Here is a 20,717-nt window from a genome sequence, read left to right as displayed (position 1 = left end):
TCACTGCTTATATAAAAGCATCAAAGAAAGTCCTAAAGAGAAAGAAATATTTTCTACGACTGTATGTTTCACAGATTAACCAATACCACCTTTAACAATTAAGGATTTCATTTTTAATTAGGTTGCAGAAGAAGCACTGTTTCAGCCTTTGCAACTTCATCCTCTATTTACAGCTGCCAAAGTAAAAAGTATAGTAATTATCAGAGGTGGATCAAGAGAAACAAAGCCACCTTGAAATAACAAGTCCCCTAAACCCTGCCCTAGGGCTTAGTGTCGCTGTGTTTCAGGCATGACAAGAACTTGGGTAGATCCTTTGCAACTGCTTCGTGATCACAGATTCTTAGCGGACTGGCAGTGGTTGCACTGAGAAGCAGCATCTTATTCCTCTACCTCTGCAGTCTCTTCTCAGATATGTGAACAGAAGTTAACACGGCATTCTTTGCATACACTAAGGGCTTTATAAACATTTCTGGCTTTCACTGAAGAGGTACAATGAGGAGAAGAGATGTAAGTTCTGTGAAAAGAGTTGTTCTGTCTTGTTTAGCACTGTCCCTCAGTGACTAAAACAATATCTGGCACAGAAGAGATGGTCACTAACCACAGATGGACTGACTAACATGCCTCTTGAAAGTAAGCCAGAAACGTAACATAGAATATGGCTGGTGAACTGCAGAGTGAGACACTGTACCCCATCAAGGAACAAGTCAATCAACTGATCCTAGTCTTATAAAGCCCTAAAAGCCTAGGGTCAATGATGACCTCAGACATCTCTTGCTCTGCACACGATCACTTCAGTTAAGATGGAAGATATAGCTATGGCAAGGTGAAAAGAGCACAGGACTGTGAATAAGATGACCTGGTTTATATTCTAAATCCACTCCTTAAGAGCTATGACTCGGGGCAAGTCATTTTAACCTGAGCTTTCCTCGTGTTTAACAAGGGAGTACTACTTCACAGTCTAGTTGGATTTAGAAATGAGGCCATGCATAAGAAATCACCTGGAGGGAAGGAGAGAAGGAGAGGAAGGAGAGAAAGGGAGGGAACTTCAGCAGAGGTGAAGTTCCATCTCTAGAAATTTCAACATGGAATTTTCCATAGAGGGCTTGGTGTACAATAGCAGCTGTGGGAACGCTCTTAAGAGACTTTACAAAGAATGAGATTGACAGGAACTGATGACAGTTTGGATTTGAAGGCTCTCAATTAAAGAGATCTTGGTCTGCCCTCATCTGGCAGGACCTGAATTCCTTCTCTTATGTGATTCCTAACATGATGAATCTCTTTAACTAGAGATTAGTGGGTAATTTGGAAAGAACGATTTAAAATGGTTTCCTTTACAAGTTTAAATGTTTCTAATATGACATAATCCTGCTGGCTGGTGTGTTTTTGTTTTTGTTGTTGAGGGGGTTCCTGGCTCTTTTTATGCTTTCAGGTTTCTTAGGAAAGTTGTTAACTGTGTACTTGTACCCCAAGGCAATTACTGTGAAGGGGTATCTTTTAAGCACTAGAACTATTTCTCTAGTTAATTTGCTTTTTATATTGTTACTGCTGTTGGCCTCCCTTCAGATCTAGAGCAAATCTTTTTTTTTCTTATAGCTTTTTTTTTTTTTAAAAACAAGAGGGAAAATGGGTGATTTCCTTTCCTCACTCTAAACAAATCCTGAAAAACTAGTTTATCAAATTAGGGTCCAGTTCTAAGCTGAGACCTTCTCCATTTGACTCAAAGCAAGCTGTTCAGTGAGGAGAAAGGAGTAAGGCCTAGAGAAGTTGGGTACCATGGTTTCTAGTTCCAGCCTACCACTAATTTCCTGGCCTGAGATTTCAGGTGAGTCAAAAATTTCCCATGACTCAGTTTCCTTAATCAGATATGAGTGATAGTATCTGTCCTAGCTTTCCTTCCTGGGATGCTGTGAATAATACTTGTTTTTAAGTAAAAATATTCTATGCATAATAAAAATCAACATTTGAAACATCACACCGATAACATTCATTTGTACATATAACCAAATTTGGATAAAGACCATGAAATATTTTGCAGGGAAATAATGCACCACAATGGCTTAATTTCCATAACTCATAACAATGCCATGGTATATGTGATACAACAGCTGAGTTACGTGAAAGTATGAGTAGAAATTACCTAATGTCCATGCTCTGAACCATTGCAACAGAGAGCTCCCATGATGCCGAGTTATGCTTCTGGTGTTATTACAATATAAAATGTGAGCATATCACAGCCTATAACAAGGTACAGTCCTTTCTACAAATACAAGAGGTATTCTATCTGCTCTCTTTCTTTACCAAACCCCATATCCTTTTTCCCATTGACTTGATTTCTGGAAAGCAGGTTTAAGGCAAAGAAGTAAGCAAAATAAAAATAAAACATGAGAACTGAAAATCAAAAATTTGCAGAAAGAACGGATGCTGTCTTCTTGAGAGCCAAACGGTAAGCTACAAACCTGTTGGGGCTTCCTAAGCCTTTCTATTTCATTCCTTCATTTTAGGGGGCCTAAAAATAAGTGCATGAAACAGCTCTTCCATGGGCACCAAGGCTTCCACTGCTTTATTCCTGGCTCCTTGCCTTTCATAGGAAGGCTTCAAGTTCTGGAAGTTTCTCTTCATGCACACAGATCCATTTGAATAATTCCTGAGCTTGGATGAGCAAAGACAAATTTCCATATGCAAACTCAACAATGAAGAACTGACAGTTTCAGATGGAGCCAGCCTGCTGTTGACCTATTTCAAAACTGCATCTGCAAAGAGGGTCAGGATTCCTTTTCCTCCACGTATTGGGAGAGATAGCCTAGGTCTTCTGAGCTAGGCACTTCAGAGCAATTTCACTCAAGACAAAAGTATGTTTCTGTTCAGCCTAATGGAATCAGGAAGACAATCAATTAGTAGTCATAGAGCACTGATGCACTGCCTCACTGAACAAGTCTTTGTACACTTTTGGAAGTGAGAAAGGGCCAACCACTAGGAACCCATTTATTTTAATACCTCAGAGGGCCTCATATAACAATAGGTACATAGTAGATGCTCATTTCTTTACAGACCACCTATAAAATGCTAGGCACTACAAATATAAAGATAGCTAGGTCAGAGGGACCCTATTCAAAGGAGAATAAAAGGCAAACCTATAAATAAATAGTTATGAGAACTATAATTTTAAAAGTACTGGCAAAGGACAGAGGTAGTACACACACACACACACACACACACACACACACACACACACACACACACAGTCAGGATCAGTTTCACAGGAGCTATTTAGGAGGTATCCCTAAAACTAGCCTTAAAAACTAAGCATTATTGGTAAAAATGTTATTTATGATTCAGGAACCTCAAGTAAAAGAGAGAACTAAGAATGGGCACACTATTGCCAGTCCTACTAAAGCCACGTTTTCCCTGATGAATTGCCTCACAGTAGTGTTTGGGAACTGGAATATTAATATACTTTTTCCTAATGATGGACTCACATATCACATGCAGACAGCTAAGAGTTATTTAATCTCCCATTAAGATTTTGGCCAAATCCTGATTTAATTCCCCAATTGCTGTTACAGGGGCAAACATTTTCCTGTTTTCCTCAGGAACCTGAAGGACCTCAGACCAAAAACAATTTAAGAGATGCCTAAAGGGATGGCCTCGAGTTCTACAATTATCTGATATGCAGTTGGCGCTCCATATCTGCAGGTCCCACACCTCCACATAAGGACAGCCAACTGTACTTGACTTGAGCATCTATGGATTTTGCAATGAGGGGATGGGCATTCCTAGAACCAACACCTCTCGGACACCAAGGGACAACTGTGCGACTGTCACTGAGGAACCTACTGGGAGTTAGGAATCAAATAGCTCCCCACCCACTTCCACCCCCATCATACCCTGTACATCCCCCCTCACTCTGCTCCCTTATGCCTACCATGTAGATCCTTCGATCAATAACATTACCAGTTTAAACTCCCTTTCACTTCTTAGGAATGGAGCATTGGAGAAAATTCAGTTCCCTCACATATACTTGACAGAGGTTACAGGTTACTTACTAAAGTCAAAATTGTGTCTAAAAAGCTAAAACTGCACTTTTTTAAAAAGTCAACTAGAAGAAGAATACCTTACTTAGCACTCAAGAACCAGCATTGCCACTAATTTTGGCTGAGACCACACAAGTGGTCAGCTGGTAGTAACAAATACAGAGAACCAAGGTCTCAAGAACATGCTAAAAAAATTGAGGAAATGTACTCTGAACTCAAGAGTCCTCTCCTATCTGTCTAGTTATAGAGACAAGGCACTTGTTTAGACATTATCTCCCAATCTAAGAAAGCCTGTCAAAAGCTAGACTCTTCATCCACATATTGTATTTCCCTATATTAGTTACTCCTGAATTTTGTTAAATAAAAATTATAGGAGGCCATTGTTTTGGACTAAGTTCCTGCATGAGACCAAAACAAACTAGACCAAACCAAATGGAATCACACACCCTAAAATTCCACAGACCAGTTTCAATCAGCATGACAACAAAGTTCCCTCTGTCTTTAATCCTTACAACAAAATGTAACCTGACGTTAACTAGTTATTTTTCTTTTGTTCTGTTTCCCTGTTTCCACCTTACGAGGAAAGTAACTTTGAAATGGTCATCCATCCACCTTTTCCTTTTTTCCGCTTTCTTCAGCTCTTGTCTACAAAACCAATTTCCCCTTCTCAGTTCATTGGAACTCTCATTCTACCTTATAAAGTGAAGTGTTGCCCAATTCTAGAATGGCAAGTAAAATCAATTAAGATCTTTAAACTAGATTTGCAATTTTGTCTTTTGATAATCTAAAAGGTGATATTCTATACAAACACAACATATGCTACTAGAATTTCCTAACTAATATCAGCCAGGAGGTTTAATAATAGATTATCATAAAAATACAAAGTTCCAAAAAGTCCTAAAGGAGAGAGTGAATACTAAGATAATTAGTACAAGAGGCATTAGCGGACTGTTTTCATTTCTTTTTTAATCCAAGAAGAGTTCAAATGAGTGTATATTTATGTCTTAGGTAATAAATCTCTCCCATTAGAGGGAACACCCACACATCTGTCCTTGCCATTTACTTATACCTGTTGCTTCTTATACAAATCATGAGTTTAACACATTACCCAATAACCTGTTAGGTTACGGACTTTTATATCCTAGAAACATATCTTCCACCCTCTTGTCCTAGCAGTCTATCCTCAATTTTCTTTGCTGATCTTGGGATTGTACAGTACTATTTACATGCTAAGAACTGAATTGACAAATGACAAGTGATTCTGGCTTCTCCAGGTGAAAAACAAACTGTGGAAAAGAAAAAGACAACTAGAGGCCAGCTGTGAATCATTTCAGACTCTTAAAAGCTAACTAGCAATCCCACACCCATGATTCCATATTAATGCAATGATCAGAAATGCTCCATTACAAACCATCATGGATATTCATTACATTACTACAAATAATTATTATTATTATTTTTTGAGACAGGTTCTTGCTCTGTTGCCCAGGCTGGAGTGCAGTGGTGCAATCATGGCTCACTGCAGCCTTGATCTTCTGGGCTCAGGTGCTCCTCCCATCTCAGCCTCCCACGTAGCTGTGACTACAGGCATGCACCACTGGCTATTTTTTTTTTTTTTTAACTTTCTGTATGGACAGGGATCTCACTATGTTACCTAGGCTGGTCTTGAACTCCTGGGCTCAAGCGATCCTCCCACCTCAGCCTCCCAAAATGCCGGGATTACAGGCATGAGCCACCGTGCCTGGCCAATGATTACAACTTTTAAAAGGAGAAAATATGTGTGCCTAATTTTTTTAAAGGAGAGAACCACCAGCAAACTGCTAATATCATATTTTAAGTGTAAGATGCCCCTGAATGTAAGACTCAATATGACTTGATGTTACACTAACGAGATAACACTAAAACTCTTTTTTTCTTTTTTTTCTTTTTCTTTTTTTTTTTTTTTTGAGACAGAGTCTCACTCTGTCACCCAGGCTGGAGTGCAGTGGCGCCATCTCGGCTCACTGCAAGTTCCAACTCCCGGGTTCACGCCATTCTCCTGCCCCAGCCTCCCAAGTAGCTGGGACTACAGGCGCCCGCCACTACGTCCGGCTAATTTCTTTGTATTTTTAGTAGAGATGGGGTTTTACCATGTCAGCCAGAATGGTCTCAATTTCCTGACCTCGTGACCCACCCTTGGCCTCCCAAAGTGCTGGGATTACAGGAGTGAGCTACCGTGCCTGGCCCAGTAAAACTCTCAATTTAGCATAGATTAGTAGATATATTCCACTTTCAGAGAGGTTAAAATGTAGACCTTAAAATATATAAAATACAATAGTGATATGATTACAGGTGATTATTTGTGGGCACATGAACCTATAATAAGAGATTTGGCTAAAGATACTGTGCACACAGAGGCAATCCAGTCAAGCTGGTAATGGAGAGAACTCTTACCAAATAAATTTTCCTACTAGTATCACTATATTTTCCATTTAGGTCTACTAAAAATTTTCATGAAAAAGTATTACCAGAAAACTGTAATTCATCCTTCACCATGCTCTCCAGCTTATGCTTTTAACTTTGCTCTACCTCTGACAGAATAATTATTCTACAGTCATTACTACACTGCTGTAGTAATGCTGTATTGGAGGAAGCTCTACATCACTTAATTTTTCCTCAATTGCCACACTTAACTGTGTGCACTTTATAGAACCAGAAATATTTATATACTTTTGGCTTTTAATCCCTCAACCCTATGAGATGCACCTACTACCCAACTATATGGGTAAACTTAACCCAAAAATTACTCCTTTTCTCTGGTCTGCCCCCACCACATACTGCCATGATTTCTCTGGCATTTTCCTCCTAAGCCCAAACTTCCCAATTGCTACTCTGGAATCCTTGAAATTTGCTTCTTTATCTCTCCCATTAGTCTGCAACGTGTAAAGTCTGTAAAAAGAACTGTCCCTTCCCCCAACACAGTAGCAGTGCCTAACATGGTGCTTAGCCCAAAGTATTCAAAATGTTTAACGAAATACTGAAAATAAATCGTGAACACAAGAACATGAACCAGAGAACAATAATTACATAATCATAAGCACAGTTTGAACGCAGTTAAATATTTTCAAAAGATAAGGAGTATGTATGGTAAAGGTCTTTGAAAATATGAATCAAATTTATATAAGTCCCCTATTGCAAAATCTGTAATTATATTTCTTTCTTTCTTTGAGACAGAGTCTCTCTCTGTTACCCAGGCTGGAGTGCAGTGGCACAATCTTGGCTCACTACAACCTCCATCTCCCAGGTTCAAGCGATTCTTCTCCCTCAGCCTCCCCAGTAGCTGTGATTACAGGTACCCACCATAACGCCCAGCTAATTTTTGTATTTTTAGAAGAGACAGGGTTTCACCATGTTGGGCACACTGGTCTTGAACTCCTGACCTCAGGTGATCCGCCCACCTCAGCCTCCCAAAGTGCTGGGATTACAGGCATGAGCCACCATGCCAGGTCAATTATATTCCTTCATCAGATTTTAAAGCAAAAGCTTATTAAAATCTCCGCTAATAGTTTGATTTTACATATAAAATATCTATTTTATTAAAATTCTTTTAATTGGTGAAAATCTCTTAGGGAACTATAAATTCCATACATTATTTTGAGACCACTTTTGGCTAACTGACTCCTAGAATGACTGATATGTATGAAAACCTAAACAATGTATCTTATTTTCGAATAATTCATTTACTATAATATCACTATACCTGTTTATTTCTCACACGTTCCAAACATAAGAAGCCATGAAATGTCACCACCATAATAATACCGTGTAGACACTACGCCAAGATGTTTAAAATCACGTTTAAAAGGTACACAATATATTGGTAAGTTTTTTTAAAAAAATCACTACATTTTCTGCTTTAAATCACTCAATTTTAATAAAACAATATATACACACACATATACACATGTGTGTGTGCGTGTGTGTGTGAAGTGATTTAATACATAAAGACTGGAAGGCTATAAAACAAAATAGTGATTTCTTACCAGAAGCAGATTGAGGAAAAAAGGTGAAATTTTTATACTTTGCAAATGATAAATAAATCAATATCATTAATTATAACAGGGTTGAGCAAACAGACCTCACGTGGTATAAACCTTGTACTATACACATACAGCACTTCTTGAATGTCTAGATAGTGATAAAATAATAAGAATGTCCACACCAGACATGCATGTATTATATTATTTTCAGCCATGAGTAACACTTTACTCACACACAAATCATAGTCAAGTCATCCATTTCCTGAAATAAAATTTGTATCTGTCAGTCACATGATAAAACATTTTTTCTATACTTTTAGCACTATTCTATACTGTCCCAGAAAGATTCTGGTTATATATACAAAAACATATAACCAGAAATAAGGTAATATCCAAAAATATATAGCTTTTCCTACATGGCAGCAATAACTGCTTTCTGGAATAACTATTTCCAAAATACAACAGAACAAAGGGCCCCATTTATAAAAGCAGCAAAAACTCAATGAACTCAAGAAACACAGGTTACCTATAAAGTTATATGACTTTACTGAGAGATATAAAATAAGACTTGAATAAATAAAAAGATATAACATGCTCTTAGATTGAAAAGGTGCACTATCACAAAAAGGCTAATTTTCCATACCTTTAACACAATTCCAACAAACATCCTATCCCCTACAGGCCAACATTAAAGCATACTAACTGGCAACCCTCCAGAAAAAAGCAGCTAGTAAGACATGAAATGATATTCCACCTCACAATTTTCTGAAAGATTGGCAAAAGGTTTTAAATAAGATAAGGTTACACTCCTACAATGCAAATTGGTATCACCTCTTTGGAAGACACACGGCAACAAATGTTTCTACTTATTCTCCAAGGGCCAGCTCTCCCTTAATATCCATGAGATTTTAAATTGTCAGGCCCACCTACTCTGCAGTATTGCATCGTTACTGTATTGCAGCACTATTTGCTCACTCTTTCAGTGGATGTCTAAGCCTCCATCAGCTTGTTTATTCCCCAAAGGCAAGGGACATAAATTTTGTTATCTTTATATCAGTACTTGTTGATTAACAGAAAATTGTGCTGGGGAATCGGGAGGAAATGAAAACCCACACTCATGATATTTTATAATAATAAAACCACCTTAACTTCAGAAATGTTATAGGAATGCACTGGTGATTATCAATTGTTGTGTGTTAAGATAACAAAATGGAATTATTAATCAGACTGTAAAATATCAATTATTTATCCATGTATTCATCTATGTTTATCACCTAGAATTATGGCAGAGAGGGCATTAACTAAATAAAAAGGTTCTAAAGCTGGCGAATACAAGCTGCAAATCAGAGCTAGTTTAATATTAAAATATTCCTCACCTCATCTTTCATTTCTTCTCCTGGTCTGCTAAATGTAAGAAGAAAAAAGAGTAAAAGTGCTCCTTAGGAAGAAATGAACTCTGTCTGTTTACCTTTAATTCTAACTATCCAAGGCTAAAATCTTGCTGCTGTCTAGCGAAATCATAGGACTTTTGCTACTAGGATGAAATTCTATTTATGCCCAACATATGATTCAGTTATATTTACAAATAAATTAACAAATGCAGCTAGAAACCTGCCTCTAGAGAAGCTTATGGCCACTCGTAACAGAAAAACCTAACCTAGTTTCAGCTGGAGCCATGCTTTCCCATGTCAAACATCAGAAAACTGTTTTCTATTCCCTAATCAGTACTATTCACCACTTTCCTACAGCAAGAAAGATGGCCATTTCCCTCTATTTTAGAAGGGTCTCTCTGTACCAACACTTTAGTTACGAAGTATCCGCAGTCCAAGTGGCACAATTTAGGAATAACTAATTCTTATCAAATTAATTTTAAAGCAACCTTGTGGCAACTGAGACACATTTATGTCAAAAATCAAGGCTTTAGTGGTCTAAGAAAACGAGGGATTATTTCCATTGAATTCTAGTAGCCATAGACTAAACATTCAAGATGGTAAGTAAAAGATCTGAGGAAAAACCAAACTGAAATTATATAGTATTTGAGAGATGAATATCACTAAAACCCATAACTCAAAGTTCAAAGCTTTATTTTTTTCTTCAATGACATAGCACCTCTGTTAAAGACAAGTTATATTCATATATTCCAAATGTTCAAATCCTGCACATTAAAAATAATCAAAAGTACACAAGGCAGGTAAGGTTACTTATCAATGCCTTAGGCACAATAAATTAAACCTGATACCCATAAACCAAATCTTCCTTGAAGGATAAGTACTTTTGAGGTAAAGATTACAAAAACAAATTAATTAAGTCACATTAATAGAGATAGAAAGTAACAAAGTGGTTGCCAGGGGCCAGAAGGAGGGGGGAATCCCCATTCCATTTAACAGGTACAAACTTCCAGCTTGGGATAACAGAAAAGCTCTGAGGATGGATAGTGATAATGACTGTGCAACAGCGTGAATATACTTAATGCCACTGAACTGTACACTTAAAAAATGGTGAAAATGGCATATCTAATGTTATATATTTTCTACCACAATAAAAAATGAAAAAAACTAGTAATCAGATAATCCAAACTGAATGACAAATTGAACAATGTGTACCCGTAGAAAAAGATTTAAAATTTGTTAGTAATTTAGAAGCCTTTAAAGAGTGCTACTCATTTCCCTGATTAGAGACTAATGACATCAGTAAGAATGACAATTTTCTCAACAAATTAAACAAATATAATACTTTAAACTTATTTTTTTTTTTTTTTTTTTTGAGATGGAGTCTCGCTCTGTCGCCCAGGCTGGAGTGCAGTGGCGCGATCTCGGCTCACTGCAAGCTCCGCCTCCCGGGTTCACGCCATTCTCCTGCCTCAGCCTCCCGAGTAGCCGGGACTACAGGCGCCCGCCACCACGTCCGGCGAATTTTTTGTATTTTTAGTAGAGACAGGGTTTTACCGTGTTAGCCAGGATGGTGTCGATCTCCTGACCTCGTGATCCGCCTGCCTCAGCCTCGCAAAGTGCTGGGATTATAGGCGTGAGCCACCGTGCCCAGCCATAAACTTATTCTTGTAACATGAATAAATCTCCAAAAACAGTTAAAATTTAAAAAGCAATATACAGAATCTGATTCTTTAAAAGAGCTTCTGAAAGATTTGCTCTCCTGAAATGAAATTTGTAAGGGAGGCTCCAATTCACTGAAAAGTGGTTAATGTAAAGGAACAAATGCCCTGTTTTCCATGAAAGAAATTGTACTGCCAGATAAGTCTGTAAAACTTAAGGATCAGATAAATGGTGAGTGGACACTGTTGATCCCAGATTTAGACAGAAAGGCAGTCTTGAAAAGACTCACCATGTGAATGCCCAGCCAGCCTCTGTAATAAAATTCCAAGGCAGCAAAGCAAGCAAGGCACTTTGGCAAAAGGGTTTCAACTACTCAGCACAAAAGAGTTATTTCATCTGATCTATCTTCTTGGGGGGAAGACAGACATATTTTTAGACAGTATCTAAGTGTCAGAAAGACTCCAAGATATTAATACCATTTATGAACAAAGTAACAAAGTGAACACTATTCCACAAAGTATATTAAACAAATTCCTTGTTTCTCCTGGCTTAACAAGGGAGAGTGGGTGGAAGGGTAGAGAGGTAGGGGACTGGCATGTCAATGGAATAGAAATAATATCAGAAAAATAAATTTTATAAAATTCTTTCAATGAATTGGTTCCTGAGTCAAATAGGCTTTTATATCTTCAGAGGCAGGTCTATGTAAATATTCTATAAACAATGTTATTAGAAGGTCTAACAAGTTTTCAAAGATCTTGGCATCTTAAAGGTGAAGATTTATATTCTCTTTCTTGGCAGGTCTCTAATATGTCTAACAAAATCATTAAAGGGATATTTAGTCAGATTTGTTGATCAGGAAAATGTCCCCAGTGGTAAGAGAAACTGGGGGTGATTATCATCTTGCTATTGTCTTTGGCCAATAGGTTCAGTATTTAGGGGTGCCACCCTGAAGACGCTAATAGAACCCTTCTAAAATCTGCTGGAGCAATTGGCTAGCTTTATACTCAGCCATCACAACAGCTGTACTTACAACCTATCTTCAAATACAAGATACAGAAGAAATGGCTAAGAGTACATAAAACACCAACATATCCTGAAAAAGCACAAGGCAAAGCAATTCAGTGTCTGTGCTCCAATGACAATAAGTCTGTCATAGCAGCTTCCTCTATAAAGGGCAAGCTATTTTATTTTTGTGATTTGATGACAATCAAAACTAGGGGAAAAGTTAAAGGGAAACTACATGTTGTAATTAATTTTCCAAGCAGGTGCCAGAGATACCAAATAAAGCTCCTGTAATACTTTTTCTGAGTCAGGGAAAGAAAATGAAAAAAAATAAAGAGAGAAATTATATTCAAGCTACCAACCAATGGCAGGTACTCAAATAAATACATGGCAAACTGTAAGGTGCTAAGCATACAAAAAGGAATACATGGTGCCTGCCTTCAAGGAATGTACTCCGTGCTCCTCTGATAAAGATGTGATTTCTTTCATCACTGCTTGTCACCTCCATGACTGCTCTTCACCATCACTGATTAAGTACTATGACAGGCAGAATTCTAAAGCTGCCCCCCAAAGATTCCTGTCCTCTGGCTATTCAACCAAACACTAATCTAGGTACTATTGTGAAGGGATTCTGCAAATATAAGGTTACTAATCAACTGACCATAGGATATGAAGATTATCTAGATGGTCCCAGTCTAACCACATGAGACTAAAAGTGAAGAACTTTCTTCGGCTACAATCAGAAAGATGGCATACAAGAGAGAAGTCAGAGAGATTCTAGCATGAGAAGATTTGTCACGCCATTGCTGGCTTTGAAATGTTAAAGGCCCACATTCAAGGACTGGAGAGAAGCCTCTAGTTGCTGAGGGCTGGCCCAGCTAACAGTTGGCAAAGAAACAGAGACCTCAGCCCCACAGCCACAAGGAACCAGATTCTGCCAACAACCTGAATGAACCTGGGAGCAGATTTTTCCCAGAGCCCGGCTGGCAACACCTAGATTTCAGCCTCAGGAAACTCAGAGCAGAGAAACAAGTTGGGGCAATCCCAGCTTCTGACCCAGAGAATCATGAGATAGCCTCGTTTTAAGCCAATAAATTTGTGTTAATTTGCTATGGCAGCAACAGAAAATTAATGCAAGAACTTACCATATGCAAGTATTTGGACACAGGAACCCATTTAATTCTCACAACAACCCTGAAAAGCTATCACCCTCCATTTTACACATGCAGAAACTAAGGAATAGAGAGTTTTAAATAACCTGCTTAAGAACACAGAACTGTGGATCTAGTAATGACTAAATGACTAGAGTGGTTTGCTGTATATTCAAGAAAACTAATTGGCCCATAATAGTTGTAACATGAAATAAAAATTGCAGCTGGAATCTGACTAAATTTCACTCAACAGGGAAATAACTTCATTTTAAAGATCAGAAAACTTTAAATGGTTTAAAATAAAAAGCTTCTCTAAATCAGAGGGGTACTTTTTAATAATGTCCTTAAGTGATGTTAATATGTCATATAATGTCCTTAAGTCAACCCAACAGGAAAAACAGTATTACTAAAAATAAATTCAAACATATTAACTATGTACTTCTTCCTGCATATTCAAAAATCAAGAACAATGCTTTGTCAAAGGCTACGTTTTAACATAAATTCGGTTTTTTATTCTTATCCATGAAACCATTTTAAATATGGTACTGTAAGAAGAAAAAACTGAAAGTAATTTTTTAAAACCATGTGAGAATTTTTTCAAGAAAGAGAAAAATGAGGAACTATACAGTACCACACTATTTAAAGTAGATACATCCCTGCTCAGGAAAGCAGAAAATTCCAGGTAAAGGCAATAATATAGAAAGACATCAGCGGCAAAATACAAGCCAAAAATGAAATCTAATATTCATTTTATGAGGAAGATAAACAGTCAGTCAATCACATTCTATGGCTATAGAAGATCAATAAACGGCACTTCCTACTCCTCAAAGAGTTATTGCTAAAGATAGCAAAAATTTAAAAAGAATTTCAGTTTCTGTTAGGAGAGACTCGGTCAAAACTCAAGTGAGAAATCAACAATGGTTACATTCCAAATAGTAAGTGGCAAAAAGTACAAATGGGAGAAATAATATCTGGGGAGACGATCTTTAAGTAATGACATATACCCCTGGAGCTTCATTCGTCAGTAGCACTTTCTTCTGCTGCTGATGTTTTCTTGTATGACTTCACCATGAATTGTTGACTTCCAGAGTATAGTACAAAGTAAGATTGGGGAACACAAAAGGTCCCGCACTGAGGGATAGCATGATATGGAATATGGACTTTCTTCTCAAATAAACCAACCCTGGATTTCCAACCAGTAATGTCAATTTATGTTGTTAAATGAACACGTATTTGTGTTTTGTGTACAGATACTGTACTCATGTCATTTTTAGGTTCAGTAATAATAGATTTATTAAATAACCTGTTTAGAAAAAAAAAGAGATATGATTTCTAGCCTAATAAATTTAAAAGCTTAAACCTAACCATAGTTAATATTTTCAGTACTAATGACCTATTTTTAAAACATCCATCTTTGTCATTATTAATTATGCATATGGATTTATAGCAATCATTTATTTGCAGGTGTTCCTAAAGTAAATTGCATATATCTATTTAGATTTTTTTAAAGGTTGATATCATACTAATTGTAACTTAGAAAATGAAGGTACCAAGATCCCTTTTAACCTGTAAACTCTGCAAAACTGAATGGGCTAGAAAAAGAACTCACAGATAGTTTTGGTCATATTCTAGTTCTTAGGTTGGATGGTCATTTCAAGGATGTTCATTGTATTATTTTGTTTTACAGTTTATACATTACATTCTTTTATATGTTCCAAGTGTTACAGTTTAAAATGAACACAAGCAATATAATTTATTGAAAATACGTTATAAACATAAAAATAAAATCATGACATCACTTCATTACTTCCCACACACATTAATTCTACCTAATTAAATTTCCCACATATATTAAGATATATATTAATGTGCTAGATTTAACAGAAAAAAATCATTTATAGAAGAGCACAAGAGTTACTCAAGAGAAATTAGCGCCCACTTCAAAACTAAAATCTCTAAATATCTAAGCTAAATTAAGAATTCACTTGAAAACTAATATCTCTAATTTTAAATATCTATTAATATGCTAAACTAAGAACTTTAGTAAATAGACAGAAAATACAGCCTATAGATCTGGTCTTGAAAAACTTTTTCTCTATCTATACACTTAATGCCGTAAGACTCTCCAGCAACTAAAATGCTGCCAGCTAAAAAGAAGTTTAGGGTTGTGTAGGACAGATTCATGACCTATCCAATTGATTGTCTTACCTTTAAATATTGGCCAAGAACGAATGTCATAAATCAGTTTATAGACTTAATTGTGCACCCGTTTCCATTTTTTTTCTACTACAGGTATTATTCCCATTTCCAATTTGTTTTTCTATTTGCCCAATGGATCACTCCTACCTCAATATTTTGCCCTAAGGAAAGCTCAGAGGATTAGGAGTTAAACATTATAAACTTATTCTTATTATTAGAAACTTTATCTTCAAGTGTCCTCCTACTCTTGTTATTAGAAAAACATTGTTTAAAAACATTCGCCACATAAACAACTCATATTTCTCCAAAAAGCACCCTACCTATCCTATTGCAATTTATCAAAAAACAAGTTTCCAGCCTTTTCAACAGGTGTTTAAAATATGTTAAAGATAGAATCAGGTTAATCTGATCTGTCCAACTCCAGCTTAGCTTTTAACACCTTGAAATAACATCCTTATCTTTTAACACTCAGGAAGGGTTAGTATTTCTTTATAAATAGTTCCTCAACTTCACAGACAAGTCTTTAAGGAAAGATTTCCTATAAGAATATAAATTTAAATTCTGAAAAGCTATCTTAAAGAAAAAATTTTGACCACAGAAAAGCATTACACATAGATGCTCATTAGTATTATTTGTCATAAGAAGATATAAAGAATCCACTTAAATATCCAACAAGAAAAAATTATTACCTAAATGGAATTCCTCTTATAAATATCATGAAGCCATCAAAATTAATGTTCACCCCGTGAGAAACACCTTATGTTACAGAAACTATGAAAAACTGGATATTACAATTCTAAAAAAACTGAAAAACAATATAAAGTATGCTAAGCTTTTTACATTATTGTCTTTCTGCAAATGGTACACAACACACATGCATAATTTTTAAAATCTGTAACACCACAGTTATTTTCCTACTACTCATTCTTTAAAATATGCTGGTACCACAACCATTTTAACACCTAGTCCCCATGAAGCACATACCTCCTTCCTCACTTTTCTGGAATGCACATTTCCAACATACTCAACCATCTGAAACGCAGATGAGAAATTCTCAGATAGAAACTAATAATAGACTTGGTCTTCAGGAAGATGCATTCAATTCCAAAGTTTTAATTTATTATCCTGGATGACAAAGTCAAGCTGAAAACTATTAAACTATCTTTGTCAAAAATATATCTGACTATCCACAATCATTACAGCATATAAACACAATGTGGCTTCCATGATCCCTAGGAATTCTTTTATCAGTCTGTGTCAGGATCCTAAGGAATTTTCACAGTTGCTAAATGACTTCTGTGGTCCATCATATCACTCTACCGAGAGATATAGCCATTTGGCTACAGCTTTTCCCATTCTTCAGCGGAGAAGAGGTTTATGCACAAATCCAGAAAGCTTTAAAGACGCTCATTTGCTCTGTTTTGTTTTTAATCTTCAATTTCACTATAAAGGGTCAACTTAAAATTAATAAGTAATGGTTTAAGAAATAAGCAAATAATTTCTTGAAGTATTTGAATTTCTCTCTGTGAACATTTTTTCCTAACCTCAAATTCATACTGCAATGATATTTCCCAAATATAATCTAATTGCCTGAAGTTTTCTTTGAAAATATTCAAAACCTATCTATTTCAACAGCACATGATACCATTTTACCAATGTTTTCAGGCTGCCCACTTTAAAAGGTAAAACAAAGTGGTGACAGCTAAAAAGTCTTTTCAAATTAATTCTCCATTTTCATCCTTGAAACAGACAAATTTCCCTACCATGGACATTTTCTCTATATTGGAATGTTGTTCAAACTTATTCAACTTGGTCTTGAGTTTGTTATTTGAATACCCATGAGCAAGTTATTTAATTTCATGTATATTAAAACTGAAAAAAACAACTATTTTATTAATTTTACAGATACCAAATGGATCTTTCCAAGGGAAAGGAGTAAGCCCATAGTTGTACTATACATATATGCAAGATGATTTTTTTCCTCCTAGGGTAATTTGCATCTGGATGAGAGGTTGGCTTTTAAATTGGCCCACTTTCATAAATTTAAAAATGTAATAAATTTACAGCTAGTTGAATAGGAAATTTCTGTACTTCATTCCTGCCAAACTACAAGCAAGCTACTTAATTAATGGGAGTCTGCCATTGTCTTTTTGCCCTCAAGAGAAGAACTAGGCCTATATAAATCATTTCTCTCTCTGTCCATCACACTTACTGTAAAAGTTTAATAATATGGGCAACCATACCCAGAATTATACTCAGAAAACCTACTCCCTTGCTTCTCAGTGTGCTCTGCAAATCAGTGACATCAGTAACCCCTGGGAGCTTGTTGGAACTACAAAATCTCAGACTCCCCACTGCGACCACTGAATCACAATCTGCATTTAACAAGAAGCCCAGGTTATCGGTCTGCACATTAAAGTTTGAGAAGCCCTAGTCTAGAGGTTAAAGTAGAAGGCAGAATGATATACCATCTCCTGCTTGCACATTCTAAGTTGTAGAAAGCTGCAAAAAATCTACAGTCAGCAATGAATAAATCATTCCTAGAGATTACTGGTAAATCTTTAATTAAATGTGGCCTTTCCACATAGATTTAGAAAACGTGTGTGGCTGATGCTCCGTGCCTATTAATGGCATTTTTATTACACAACCAGAACTAGATTTTTTAATAACATACTGAAAATAGGTATATCTGTTCACCATTCTCTATTAAGAAAGCATTCTTACTAAAGAATTATCCTCTTTTTCAAACCTAAAATGGATCTTGTGGATGAAATATATTTTTAATTGCTCCAAGTTAAAAAAAATGTTTTAAAGAATCTTAATGTAAGAATCCTAATTGACCAATCTGAGGAAGCATTTACTTCATAAATTAATTTAAATACGCTTGAGACAAACACATAACTCCTATCATAGGCCCTGGGCTCGCAGTCAATGTTATACCTGTCACAAAGGGTCCTCGTAATTTCAAGAAGGATTTTCATAAGAAAATACCAAATAACAGGCTCCTGGGAATTTATAACACAGTTTGAGTCACAAAAGTACAATTGACACAACTTTCCATAGGTGTGCCCAATATGGAACATGTTACACTTGTACTGACCTGTGCTTAGTCTACAGATTTTTTAACAAGATGCTTTCTATAAGGATTTCAACTGTAACCTACCACAAAAGTGCTCTGGGAATAACTTTATCCCTCTACAATCATTGCCTTGTTCTAAACAGAGCCCTTAAGTAAATTAAATCTTTAGAAAAACACACTTTTTTGTTTGTAAAGAAAGAAACATTTCCTGAATGCTACAGAATGTTTCCTTGAGAAACTGTTTATGTTACTGTGTTGAAAAGGTGTTTATGTTGCTATAAACACCTTCCATGTAAGAGGGGATGCAGTCTCCCCATTGTTTATATTGTAATCAGCCCTGTTTCTGGAAAGATCTAGGCTTATAACTCATGCCTGGACTAACCTTCACTCCATTCTATACCAATTAGATCATTCAAAATTATATTCTATATTTGTTTAGCGTAATTGACACATCACATGAGTACAGGGGAGGTTAGGTTCATAACATGCACTATAAAAACACACACACGCATTAAAAAAAATAAGCACTATGGTTACAAAGCTCATTAATTAGCAGGGTGTTGTGGTTTGTGCTGTGTTAGCCTGGTTAAGCTGAAACTACTTTTCCTAGGATCTTCCAGTATGGTTCTAGGTTAAAGTTGACATGGAACCAGAAAATAGAATTTGCACAGATTTGGAAGCCGAAAGTCATCATGGTTACTATATTGACAGTCGCTATGCCAGTGGATTCAGGCTTATCTTTGCTCTTCCAAATCCCTGTCCAACTTCCTAAGGTGGACCTATAGATGAACAGTGCTTTAGGCCCAACATATCTATACAGATGATAGATACACTGAGGCACAGCTTCTCAGAGACAATCTCCCAAGGGCCTTTCTCATATGTGGCTCTCAGACTAAGTGGGAACACCACTGATCCTACAACTTCCCTCTTGGACTTTCACTTGTCAAAAGCTTCCACTATAAATGCTTAAGATTTAATTTCTATAATATATTCCTTATGCTAATACCTTATTAGAGTTCTTCCATGATCCAACCACAACTGATTTTCAAAACCGTTTACTTGTTAGCTCTAGATTTCAATGGTTTCTTGTCATTAAAGACATGCTGTAGTATTCAATAGTAAATGACAAAGCAAACTTCACCTTCTGATGTTCAGCTGACAAACAGTAGAATATGGCCTGGGGTCTAAACCCCTCTGACCTCCCAAACCTACATTTTTTTCTATAAACTTTTCAATGTTCTTTTTGCTCTATCTTTATTAACACACAATTGACATTAAAAATCACATATTTAAAGTGATACAATTTGATATGTTTTGACATAAATATATACCCAGGAAACCATCACCATAGTCAAGATAAGGAACATCCATCAACCCCTAAAAGTTTTCCCCTGTTCTTCATGATCCTTTCCCCTCCCTGCCCTGTCTAGGCTCCCATTTTCAGGTAACCACTGATCCGCTTCCTGTTCTGATAATTATGCTGCATTTTATAGAATTTTGTATACATGGAAACACAATGTGTATGCTTTTTCAGGAGTTGGCATCTTTCACTAAATGTAATTATTCAAATTACTTTGAGAATCATCCATGGTGTTGTATATCAATAGTTCATTCCTCTTTATTGCTGAGTAGCGTTTTATGATATGGAATTTCCACAATTTGTTTATCCATTCACTTGTTGGTTGACATCTGGGTGGTCTCCAGTTTGGCCCAATTACAAAAAAAAGTTCTTATGAACTTGTATAAGTGTGTAAGTCTTTGTACGGATATAGACTTTCAGTTCTCTTGGGTAAATACCTACAAGCAGAATGACTGGGTAGGTATGTCCTTAATGTTCTAGGAAAATTTTTAAAAAATTGTTTCCAAAGTGATTATACCATTTTAAGTGTCCATCAGCTAGGTAAAAGAGTTCTTCTACGGGTGCAGTGGCTCATGCTTATAATCCCAACACTTTGGAAGAGTGAGGCAAGTGGATCACTTGAGGCCAGGAGTTCGAGATCAGCCTGGCTAACAGGGTGAAACCTCGTCTCTACTAAAAAATACAAAAATTAGCTGGGTATGGTGTCATGTGCCTGTAGTCCCAGCAACTCAGGAGGCTGAAGCAGGAGAATCATTTGAACCCGGGAGGTGGAGGCAGAGGCTGCAGTGAGCAGAGATGGTGCCACTGTACTCCAGCCTAGGTGACA

The 20,717-nt window shown here is 36.5% G+C and overlaps 1 protein-coding gene across 1 annotated transcript in view; it reads right to left on the bottom strand.

The window, feature by feature from the left end:
* MLLT3 (myeloid/lymphoid or mixed-lineage leukemia (trithorax homolog, Drosophila); translocated to, 3) overlaps positions 1-20,717 on the bottom strand; it is a 277,452-nt gene that overhangs the window by 131,035 nt on the left and 125,700 nt on the right.

This window comes from Colobus angolensis, unplaced genomic scaffold (assembly GCF_000951035.1).
Source record: "Colobus angolensis palliatus isolate OR3802 unplaced genomic scaffold, Cang.pa_1.0 Scaffold86, whole genome shotgun sequence".
NCBI classification, from domain to species: Eukaryota; Metazoa; Chordata; class Mammalia; order Primates; family Cercopithecidae; genus Colobus; species Colobus angolensis.
Note: the sequence above shows the minus strand (reverse complement) of the source record. Positions and strands in the feature narration are given on the sequence as shown.